Source organism: Pleuronectes platessa, chromosome 12 (genome assembly GCF_947347685.1).
Source record: "Pleuronectes platessa chromosome 12, fPlePla1.1, whole genome shotgun sequence".
NCBI lineage: Eukaryota > Metazoa > Chordata > Actinopteri > Pleuronectiformes > Pleuronectidae > Pleuronectes > Pleuronectes platessa.
The window spans coordinates 20,293,834-20,306,124 of record NC_070637.1 but is presented as its reverse complement, the minus strand read 5'-3'; positions in this window follow the sequence as shown (position 1 = coordinate 20,306,124).

The window sequence follows — 12,291 nt, the reverse complement described above, 5'->3', positions numbered from 1 at the left end:
GATGTAAACGAATAAAGACAGATCGTAAAATGCCAATCTTGCTTGTAAATGGTTATTGGCCGGGCACGTTGTAAAGGAAGCATCTGTCGGGGGGGTAATGTGTTGCTACTTGGCCTCTTGCTGTTGTCACCAAATCACGATGCTTGTAATTGATAAGGAAGGCTGTATTTGAATAAAGTCATTAAGTCATTCAGTCTTTTTGTGAATCCCATCGCGGGGACGTCTCTCAGCAGAATGGACTCTCCTGGTTTGACCTGGTCTGTTAGACACCGGCCCCTCGGGGTCTTTCCTCTGGTGTCTCGTCACTCTGAAGCTCTAAAAACACCAAACACGCCTGGCTGCACCGGATGATCACTTCTAAAGGGAAAATCAATGAGCTTTGTCTCATTTGTCGCTTCTTCTCTTTGCCCCTCGCACTCACAGGCTGCACCCCTCCCCCCCCCTCTCCCCCTCTCTCTCTCTCCCGTTTACCTCCGCTAATAGAGCGATGATTTGGAAAGTATCATGAGGCTCACACTCGCCTCGGTGAGCTGCACATGACCGCGTGGCCGGCTCTTTGATGGATATCCCGGCCCTGATTGCCTGAGCTCAGCGCCAGAGAAAGAATTTCTTAGCTCCGGCCCTTAAGAGTCTGAGAGACTGATGCTGAGATCAGGGAGCGCGTGGCTACTGTGGCGGATCAGCAACTGGATAATGAAACTCTGCTGCAGACGGGCATTCAGACGCTCAGGCCCACAAGAAACACACACACACACACACACCTACACACAAAGTCACGCAAGTGTTCCATGACTGATCAGCTTTTTCTCTACCCATTGCCAGGTCTGAAAGTGGCGACGGTGGAGGAGACTGAAATAGGAGAGAGTGAGAAAGAGTCATTTCACTGCTGGTTTATCAAACAGTTCCGGAGTCAGTTGTAGGGAGTCACCGGCCTCATCGCTGTGTTGAGTCAGCTGCTCTTATCTTCTGTCTGATGTGCTGCAGCCAGGTTTTTACAGAACATCTGTCACTTGTGTTGATATCAAGGTTCTGATGTATTTAACTGGATTGCTCTGACGAAATTGGTCAAATTTGAAACAGGAGGCTTGCAACCCTAAAATATTGTCCCATACATGCAGATCCGGTTTTTAAGACAATGGTAAAAAGCATAACTTCTATATTCAATTTCATCCCACACTAATTGAACATGGTTGACAACTGACACGGTTTTTAGTTTTTTCTTTCAATTCACACCCGTGCATCAAATTTCAAAGACATTTTCTCCTTAATTAACTTTCACGCTTCTCATGTAAGTTCAAACACGCGGTTGGGCAGAAGGTGTAGTGGTCACGCTAATTGCTTTATTGCCGCTCACTGGATGAGTGTGTGTTGTGGCTGTTAACTGGCTGAACGTGATGTCTTTTGAAAAGTCAGTTCATTAGAATCCAGGATGACAGCAGAAAACACACACACACACCCATACACTCTTTGTCGGGTTATTGGAGACAATCAGGTTTCCTTCAACCTGTAAATCATGAAGTTAGACTGATGCACAACAGAGGAATCAAGCCAGGGGCACATTTCTGAAACTTGAAAGCCAAAGGTTAAATGGACGTGACACAATTAAAAGGCGACAAAATAAAAAATGCCCCGTTACATTGAATAAAATTAGATTATTCTCTGGTTTTTTATCGTTGGAGACATTTTGGATAAAATACATACACGATTCAACAAAAACATGACACAGGACAAGTTGAATTTTGACATTTGAATTAAGAATTGTTACATATTATATATTTAACAAGTTACTTCATGTAGTCTTTTGAATTCCATCAAAATGTAAAGACGCAGGCACAACTTCTCTCCGATAGAACAGACCTTATTGAGCACAGTATTTCTCAGGCCATTTTATTTGGAGGTTTTTACTTTTTGCTTGTGCACAAACTTTCAGTTCAACTTCTCACACAATGGGAACTGCATCTATCTAAAAAAGCCAGCATTACATAATGGGTAATATCTTGAATCGTCTGCCCAGTTAAAAGTTACAATGTAGAACACAAAGCGGCTGCTAAACTAGATCATGTCCAGCCTTTTGCAATCCATTCATCCATCCTTTTTATGGTGTTCATGCAGAGCCAGTAACAGCACGGCTGAGCCAGGTGGAGCAGGCATCCCTCTCTCCAGCAACACCATCCCTCTCCTCCTCCTCCTCTCCATCTGGGGTTCTTGACGTGAAGGAACAGCAGCTCCCCTCCGGTCTCCCCCCAGCTGTTTGAGCAGCTCTGTTCTCTAAGGAGGAGCGCACCCATCCTATAGAGGACACTCACTGAGTCTTGAATATATATGTCGTTTATTCGGTCACTGTAGTGGCTGAGCAGCATCAGGTCAACTCACTTCCACACCATGATGCGGTACAACGCCCACATTTCTTGCTGATGCGGAGCTAAACCAACCTCACGCCTTCTTTTACTCTCACTCATGAACAAGACCCTGAGATACAACCGCCTCCCTCAGGGCAGAAGCTCACTTCAGGGGGGAAATCCATCTTTTACTGACAGAGACTCATGGGCTCTGGATTGGAGGTGCTGACTCTGATGCAGACCTCTTCATTAAGCTGCAGCCTGCCATAGTCCTCGCTGAAGGCAGCGGTGGAGGAGGTACTCAAACTTTTTAACATCAGTGTTTCTCAGTAAAAGTACAAATAAATAGGCACAAATGGACTAAATGTTAAAGTACCACATTAACTATTCCACTTGAAGTAGTTGCCTGTTAATGCAACAATCTACTACATCATTGTCCTTGAGTCATGGCGGTGGCTATTGTATTGATCACTTTCTAAAATAAAATAATCCATAAACATGTAGTGGGGTAGACTGTTCAGACATTTCCTAATATATTGGAGTAAAAGTGAAACATACCCCGAAATAAATGTATGCACAGACGCATAAAATAATTAAATAGAGATCCTTAAGATCCTGTCCATGAAAAACACAAACAAGGCCGAGTACAACACACGTGAGTTCCTGATGATGGTACTGACACAGCTCTCACTGTGGTTATATAAGGACACACACAGCACCTCCAATACACACGAGGGGACACGTCTCCAAACAGGTGAAGACAGGACGGGTTCACTTCTTCTATATCTGGTTTAATAAAGGCAGAGGAATCAACAGCACAACATACGTTCCACAGCCGAGGTGGATTCCGTCTCAATGTTTGATATCAAGTGTGAAATTTGGAGGAATGAAGAGGAACAGCTTCACATTCATCGCTTAAAATTCAACATGGAAGTTTGTTTGATGGGATTTGAGAAACTTACGTTCATTTGAAGAGCTGTTCGCTTGTCATAGTTTAATATTCCCCCCCCCCCCCCCCGCTGAGGAGCTGCTGGTTATCAGCTCTCAACTGCAACATGAAAAATGACTGAAATTGGAGTCAGAAGGTTTCCACATGCAGCCGTAACAAGCTGCTTATCTACATGCAGCTGCAATCAAACCGTCCCTCAGTGAACCAATTAAAGAGAACAAGGTGTGTGTATATGTGTGTGTGTGTGTGTGTGTGTGTGTGTGTGTCTGTCTGCACGTTTAAGTTTCTGCTAGTCAGTTTACCTGTTTGTATCATCTGCCTCAGCAGACTGTGTTGTGATTCAGCTGCTGGTAGATGCCCACTGTCTGGAGAGTGTGTGTGTGTGTGTGTGTGTGTGTGTGTGTGTGAGAGAGAGATACTGCCTTCTCTCACGTGCACACTCGAGCAAAATAAGAAACAGCTGAGGTCCATCACTTTGAGAGAATAAACCCAGGGGTATTGAAGCGCTGATCCGCATCAGTGGCTCAGCACTGAGCTGGTTAAAAATGCTGCAGACCTCTAGCTTCTATCCTCTCTCTATCTCCCTCACACACACACACACGCACACACACACACACACGCACACACACACACTCTCTCTATGACAGGTAAGGGTTAATACTCAGCGAGGTGTTGGGAGATGGAGACCCTGTGGACCATTCTGCTTGCTGCTTAGCAACATCCACACACACTGCTTTCTCCAAACTACTAAATAATGAAATAACGCTGCACTGCTGATATATTTTGCACACAAATCCAAACTGAAAACACAGAGATATACCAAGTGTGTCTACATGTTCGTGTGAGCTCTGATTGATACAGTAATGACTGCACTGTCTTTGTTACATTGAAGTATCTGGATATAAACATCTTCCTCTCAGGGGATCTTGGGTTGGGTTCAGGCATTTTGAAGATAATTTAAAACTGGTTTATGCTGTTGATCATGTGCCAGCGCCCGCCTTCCACTGAACACTCAGCAGAGTGTTTACTCAGGACGGGATCAAACAGTTGTTGCAGCACAACAGTTAAAGTGCTCTTTAAAAAAAATTAAATCGACAACACAGAAGTCTTTGAGATTTAAATATTCCCCCAGGCAAAATTGTCAATGAAAAATGCACAAGCCTACACACAAATATTTTCCCTGACCACACACACACACACACACACACACGCAATTTCCCTGTCACAGGCATTGTGAAATAATGCTTTTATCATCTGTCAGCAAGACGCAAGTTGCCCGCAGCAAAGGTAGACACGGAGACACAATAAAATATAATCCTCCCACAAAAAGGCCCAGGGCACAAAAAACACAACACACCCGCTGTCACACGTGATGTTTAAATCAGTTTTATGAACAGCAATAAATTCACAACCATATATCTGCTGATCTCATCGCAGAGGCAGGCTAATTCTGACTTTCTATTAGTAAACTTTGCCAGTAATGTCACTTTAAACTTCTTAACATATCATATTTATTTATAAAATTAACTAAATATTATAATTTGTTTCTTGGTTTGTTTGTCCGTAAGAAAAATTACACAAAAGCAACAACGGATTACCGCAACACTTGGTGAGAGGATGAGGTTTGAATCAGGGAAGAACATAAATTCTCGTGCGAGTCCCGATCTGGGGTTTGATCCAGTAACTGTCACTTTCTTGAAGAAAAGCATCAACCACATTTATAGGACTAATTTCTGTTAGAGTGTGAGATCTGGTTGTTGGCGGAGGTAGGCTCTGCACTGGTTTCCACTCCAGTCGCATAATAACCTTGTTTGCAAAGTGACTCAAAATGAGCAGTAGATTAGCTCATAGTAGCTTAGTCATTGTGAGCATTGGGGTGGATGGTTGTGTTCTCTGGGTTCTCCATCTGCAGCGGAGGACTGGCACGGACTCTGTGGTCAGTGAGGAGGTCGTTCCACAACGTCCAGGGCCGGAGAGAGAGTCTAGTCTGAGACGAGGGAGCACAGACTCCAGAGTGATGGTGTAAAGTCAAATTGTCCGGAGACGGGTCGAGTGCTGGGGTTGGGCTGGAGTGCAGGATGTGATCACAGCTCACAGGTTGGAAGGAGCCTTTCTCCTCTCTGCCCTGACGGCCTCCACCACCAACGCTGCATCAACCAGCCTATAGAGAGAAGAGAAGGGGGACATGATGTGGGACAACTTGGGCTGAACACCAGGAGGGCAGCATTAACCTGAGCTACATGTAGAGGTCTGGTGGTGGCGGGGCGGGGGGGGGGGCTGATGTGAAGATGGAGCTGCAGTCGACCAAATGGAAGAAGACAAGCATCCGGGCGAACACCTGGGTCGTCTGTGTGCTGAAGGGGAGAGTCTACAGGAGCTGGTTACCGCTGCCATGTTTGCTGAGAACCAGAGTAATGCAGAAGGACAGTTCTCGGATGGAAGGTCTAACTCCTGCTCGTCCTGCCCAGTCTGAGCTGACAGGGTTTTTTTCAACTTGGACAAGGACAGGAAGATCCATTTAAAACCAAGACTCTGCAGCAGGAGGTGTGGAGATTGATGCCAGTGGCGAATTGTACTAGTTAACTTGTTGGAGGGTTCAAGTTGGAGGATTTTTTTCCATCAGTGTTTGTTTGTGTTAACTTTTGAGTAAATTACTAAATTGTGGTAATTTCTATTTCTATTTTTCCCGGCGAGAACAGCTCTACTATTTGATTGGCACCAATCAAGAGCTGGCTGAAGTATAACAGAGGGTTTTCCATTGGACCCCTGCAGAGGGTCTGTGTTTCAATCCCTGACTTCTCTGATCGCAAGACACTGAATCCCGAATCGACTGCTGTGCTGAAAGTGTATATGTGGTGTGAAACAGGATAAACGCCGCTCATACAAATGCTCTGTGAATATGTGCGTGAGTGAGTCAATGTGCTTCAAGTGATTCATAATCCTGAAAAGCACTTAACAATGTACCTTTTGTCCAGTCCATTTATATTATGTGTGAAGTTACATTAAACTCTATCAATCCACGCAACACTTCTCATTAAAAGATATATACAAATGTGTGTTATCACCTTATTTGAACTCTGGGTTCAGTTTGTTTTTTGCATATCAAGAGGTGGAGGAGTGCAAATTACCATGGCAACAGCTCTAATTCCAACAGATCAAGTTCAAGACATTTTTAATACACGAGCTCAGAAGTAGTGAACGAATGGGGATGAATGGATATATTTAGATCTGTTGAATTTCGGAGGCATTTTGTTAATTATCCTCGCAATATTTCGTTTCGTCGGCTTAAAACGGCATCGTTAGAATCCATCACAGCATCAGACTATGGAATGGGGCTCAGCGTGTGTAATGGTGACACTGGTCATTACGTCCATATCTGATAACAATATTTGGATCGGGTCCCGGCTTCACCTCGCCGTGCTCTCGTCTCATTCGCTGATGCTCAGAGGAGACAGAAGATAATTATATGCAAATGAAAGAGGAAAAAAAAACGAGTGCCAATGCGTCTGTGCTGCCTCTCTCTCCTCTGAGCGAACGGTCACTCCTATCTGCAGGGGGGAGTCCCTTTCATTCGGAATGGGGGGTAATATACATTTATCGGACTATTCATGACACTTAGTGCTGTGTATTTAAACTGATCTGAGGCCTCCCTGTGTTTGTGTCGCTGAATGGATTCGCTTGGCACCTTGTCATCAGACGCAGCGTGACTGTCACCGTAAAAGAACCGGCAACATAAGACTATATCATCATCTGCCAATTAATTAATCCAATCCAACCCCACTATGCCTATTAAACCTATTTTAATTAATCAGATGCCATCAGGATGCTCTGTCACTTACCCCAAATTTGAGGGATAATTACCCAAATGGAAGCCATTAATATAACTGCAGAGATTTTTTTTTCCCCCTTATAATCTCTGCCTCTGAATCAGGGAAATTAGACATATTCCTGCGCATTTCCAGTGTGGAAGTGACGGGGTGTTGACCAGGGTGTTAATAAATCTCGGATGTGAGCAGTGATCAGCTGCAGGGGGACGTTTCTGCATAGGGACTCTGGTAACTCAGTTTCGGGATGAGCGTCACAAGAAGTGGAGTTGGAAGCATACATCTGGAGCCGGTGCAAGGAAATCCAATTTGGCTTCATATCAGTATCATTCATTGTGTTAGATTTTAGCATTGGGCCCGAGGCTTTAGCTTCTTAAAAGTAAGTTTGGGGTGCCAAAGGAAAAGGGAGGAACCCCATAGAGTTAGAAGGACCTGGGAAATGAACTGAATACCAAGAGTCTTGTCCTCTCTGCCTCTTACACAGTGTGTGAGAGTGAGAGTGAGTGAGAGTGAGAGAGGGATCATTCAAGCATGTCTGGTGGCGCTGAGAGGACAAGAAAGGAAAGGAGTGAGATTGGAACAGCATGAGAGAGAGTGAAAGGGGGAGAGAGAGAGAAATGGCATTGAGAGACTGACGGACACTTTGTTAGTTCACTACACCGCCGCAACTTCCCGGAGCAGGCGCCTGAAACCTGGACGTGAGGATGAAGAAATCAAAAACTGGGGGATTTGATGGGATCTGTGCTCTTATCCCTCCTTCTGCAGCGTGATATCTGTGTAGCAAGGTTTTGTAACAATCAGTCAAGCTTTATTTGCTTTACTTGATTTATAGAAATCAAACTTTATTTAGATAGAAACAAATCTAACAAAGGCAACAAGATGTGTTGCACCACATCCCCCCGGAAGTCTCTGCGTTGCTCAGATGTGAAATTCAAACTCCAGAGACCGGCCCCATTTTCCAGAGTTCATGTCTGATAATGGCGGATGATCCTGACCACAAGCACAGACCATCACCTGTGGAGCTTAACTGAAACACCCTGAATGGTGATTGATGAAGCTGCTCGACCACAGCCTCCGTCTCCATAAAGTCATTTGCACGTTTCCTTTTGTTAGATTATAATAGTTTTGCATAATGGCCCAAAATCTCATCAATATTGTCTTTGATCTCGAGCTCTTTAATGTGGGTCATTGGAATAACAGACGTTCACCAGGCATTAGCAGAGATGTCTTATGTTTCGGGATGCTACTCTCTCTCTGTGTGTCTCACCACCGTGGGTGTTCTCCGCTCACATCGGGACTTTTCTTTTAATACAGAACTTAATAAGGAATCAATCCTGATCCGCTCTAATAAAGAAAATGAAATACTCCGAGGATTTTGTGGCTGTGCTCATTCGCAAAGTGTGCCTCTTCGCAGGTAGATCTCTCCTGCAGGTAGGAGTGTGTTTCTGCTAATTGGCTACCCTTTAAACAACCTCATTCACTAATGACTGTCTTGCAGGCACAGCTGGAATGAAATGTCGCTGACACAGGCGCTGGATTCAATACCGCGGCTCCGGGCGACCCGAAACATACGGTTGAGCAGTCACTGTTAAATATAAATTGTATACACATCTGCAGGCTGGATTAGTGTTCTGCAGATCCTCCTAATTCTGGATAATAAGGAGGCTCTATTGGCTACAACAGCACCTAGTTAATTCCATAATTAATTCATGTGCCGATTTTCCAGATGAATACCGTTATTCAAACCAACAGTAGCTTGCACGTTCTCGGAACTGCAGGTGGTTCAGTTCTTTTTTTATCAGGCAGACAGACAGGTAAGCATATTGTCTATTTAAAGGATAGCTCACCCCCACAGACTGGTGTAAACAATGAGCTGTGCACAGCAAAAAACAGAAAAGCCCGACCACGTCTGACATCTGTGCTCGTCCTCATCTGTTTTTAATGGTAAAGAACAGAGTGAAACCACAATCAACCCCCAGATGGACGCCAGCATGAAGGTTGATGGGTAGTGAACACAAGAAAAAAGGGGAGAAGAACTGAACACATCATAAATTTAACAAGCTTCTTTGGCATTTGTCAAACCAAAGATGATTATTAAAAAAAACTAAAAATCTATTCTTTAGCCTATCATGCATATCGTGTATGTTAATCAAAACTCTTCCCCCCCCCCACCGTTTTGTGGGAATATAATAGAACAAGATATGAATATAAATCTCGATTCTTTTCGGCTGTAGACGGGTTTGGAGCCGACTTTCCTCGACTAACTTTAACTTAAGGTCACTAATAACTGGTGGATGTGTGGAGCCCAGTAATGAGACCACGTTTCCATGTTGTGTTCCCGAATACCACGGAATCCAAACGTTGTGTCTCTGGCTGGCAAACTTCCAGAGCCTCTGATCCGGCAGCTGTCAAAGGGCAACACAGACAGACCTGCCCCCCCCCCCCCACCCCGGTTCACAGCCTCCGTCCACTGGTATATCATTTTTCTGTGTTGTATATGTTAACATTTATATATTTATTACCCGGTACACATTTCACCACAGCTCAGTGCGGTGTGAAGTTGAAATGCATAATGATGCAGGTAGTCAACAATTCACACATTGAAATTCAGAGTCTATGATGGAGGTTATGCTTATTCTCCCATAACACGATTAATCTATAATGTTACCTCGGGCTGTGTATTTGGAAACGGGGGAGTCTTGCTCATTCACCTCTAGTGCTGCAGACACTTATTGCTATTCCCTGCACATTTCTGCTTGACATGAATGGATTTTCAACTTGTCTGAGATTTAACCCTTCTCCAAATTGCTGCAGGGGTTTTTCATCTGAGGACACCCAGGTCCACGGTGGGACGGACGGGGGGGGGGGGGGGGGGGGCATCTGCACATCGACAGAATTACAATATTAAAGTATCATCTCTCCCGCTGTTATAGCCGGCTACTTTATAAATATGCTAACGTGTATACATCCACCGAGACCAGCAGTGCATTCCTCATTGGTAATACTAAGCACCATTAGCATAATATATGTATCCCAGACATCTACTGCAGTAACTGGCCTAATTATGTTGACTTATATTGACTGCATGCTGCTCTGTTCAGATCTTTCCTTACACCACGATATGTTAAGCTCAAGGCTAATGAAGAAATGAATCTCAGATTTATTTCCAGTGCACATCACTAGCTTTAACGTCACGGCTCTGTGGGCTTAAGATACAGACAAACAGCCTTAGTTACTGTGAGTTATTACCGATTTCTGCCTTTGAATAGAAGCGAAACCAGGTTTGTGCCCCTGGAGTTAAAAGCAGCTGCGGCACAACAACACTAACGGAATGACTAATCAATGAAGACAGAGACCATGCAGCTACACAGGAGGCGAGGCATGTGCATTACACAGCAAACAGCAATCATGTCGCAGGCAGCAGTGTGCAACGCCCCGAGCCATGCATAAGAAAATAAAGTGAGATTAAACTGAGAGATGGGACTCATCAGAGGGAGCTGAGGACCCCCATCACAAAGAAGCCATTCTATAGCAACAATTAATCATGCCGAGACATGTGCCACAGGCTTTTGGCTGGAAAAGGCGTATTATTTGAGATGAAGGGAAAAATGGATTTATCAAAGACTAGTCCATTAGTGCGGGGTCACAGTGTCGCAGTGGTACTTATCTGTGCATAACGAACTGCAGGGTTTGTGTGTTTTTTTTCTTCTCTTGGATTCCTCCAGCTTGTGACAGCTCCTCTTCATCTAAATTCACTTTTTGGCCTTGTCGCAAGAAAAGAAGGAGAAAAAAACACTCCGCCTTTCCTTTTCACTCCATTGCTCAGAGCCATAAACATTATGACTCAGGTTTGTTTGACAATGAAATTCCACCTTCGTCGCTGAGGAGCTGGCGTGACCTACCCGCCAAATGTCCCGGTGACTGTGTGCTGCACTTTTTGAGACTAACTTGTGTCGACACCCGCGGAGGTTCAGGAGGAGAACTGACGGAACCGAACACTGACAGATTGCGGCGATCGTTCAAATTGGGAAATAATCATTAGGAGACATTTTCCGGACCCAAATCGGAGCGGGTAGGAATCAACTGCATGAAGGAGACAAGGTGAGCATCCACTGGTTGGCCTTCTTTCCATGGAAATGTGTCCCTGCATTCCCGTATATTTAATGTACTTATTAATGCATGGAACCTGCCTCCTCACGGCACAAAGCACACAGCGCCATTCATTCAAGGATCCCATAAATAACTTTCTATATGCAGGGAATAAATATTAGAGGACATACATTATTTTCACCATGCTTGTGTGATATATGGTAATGGATAACATAGGAAGAAAATAGCAAGAATTACCACCTACACGCACTTATTCATCCATGACGGAGCTTCAGTTTGTATCATGACATCTCACGTGTCAACAAGAAGTAAAACTGTCATTGATGCAGAGTGTATTTCACATAACACAATGCAGTTGAAACCCTGTCACACATAGTGTATTTATTTTTTTCCATAATTGTGAATTACACATATTTCAAGTGAAGAGATGTACTTTTTAAATGATTTCATATATAGGTGCAGGAAGCATCTTGTTCATCTTCGTTGTGACTATAGATGTTTGTCAGATTGAGCAGGTTTCTTATCATTCATATGTAGATTTTGTACAAGACGCACGACCAGTATTATTCCCTCAACAGAAGAAGAGAGAAATGTCAGATTTGCATCACACTCGGAGACAATAAACACACGAAATGACAAAGAATGACACGCTTTTAAGACCTTGTGTGAAATGCCAGTTAATCCGGTTTAAAATCAATAATTTATTGGTGAAATCTCATCAACATATTGCCTCATAGATCAATGAACTTATGACTTATTCTTCTGCTGGGTGAAATAAATATTTTATAGTATTTCGGAACGCCTGTCAACTCAAACCCAAATAGCAATGTTAATCCTTTTCCTTTTTGATCCCGATGGAACAAGTCCGGATGATCTGGATCGATAATTGTGGGAACAGTCGGGTCTTGACCTTCTATGTAAAGTGCCTTGACATAATTTATATTATGCTTTGGCCTTATGTGAAATAAAATTGAATTGATTCGATCCACTGTGTTTTGGGAGCTGTAATCGGATTCAACAGGGCAATAATTCTTTTTTATAGCCCAGAGTGTTCCTCCTCTCAGATGTC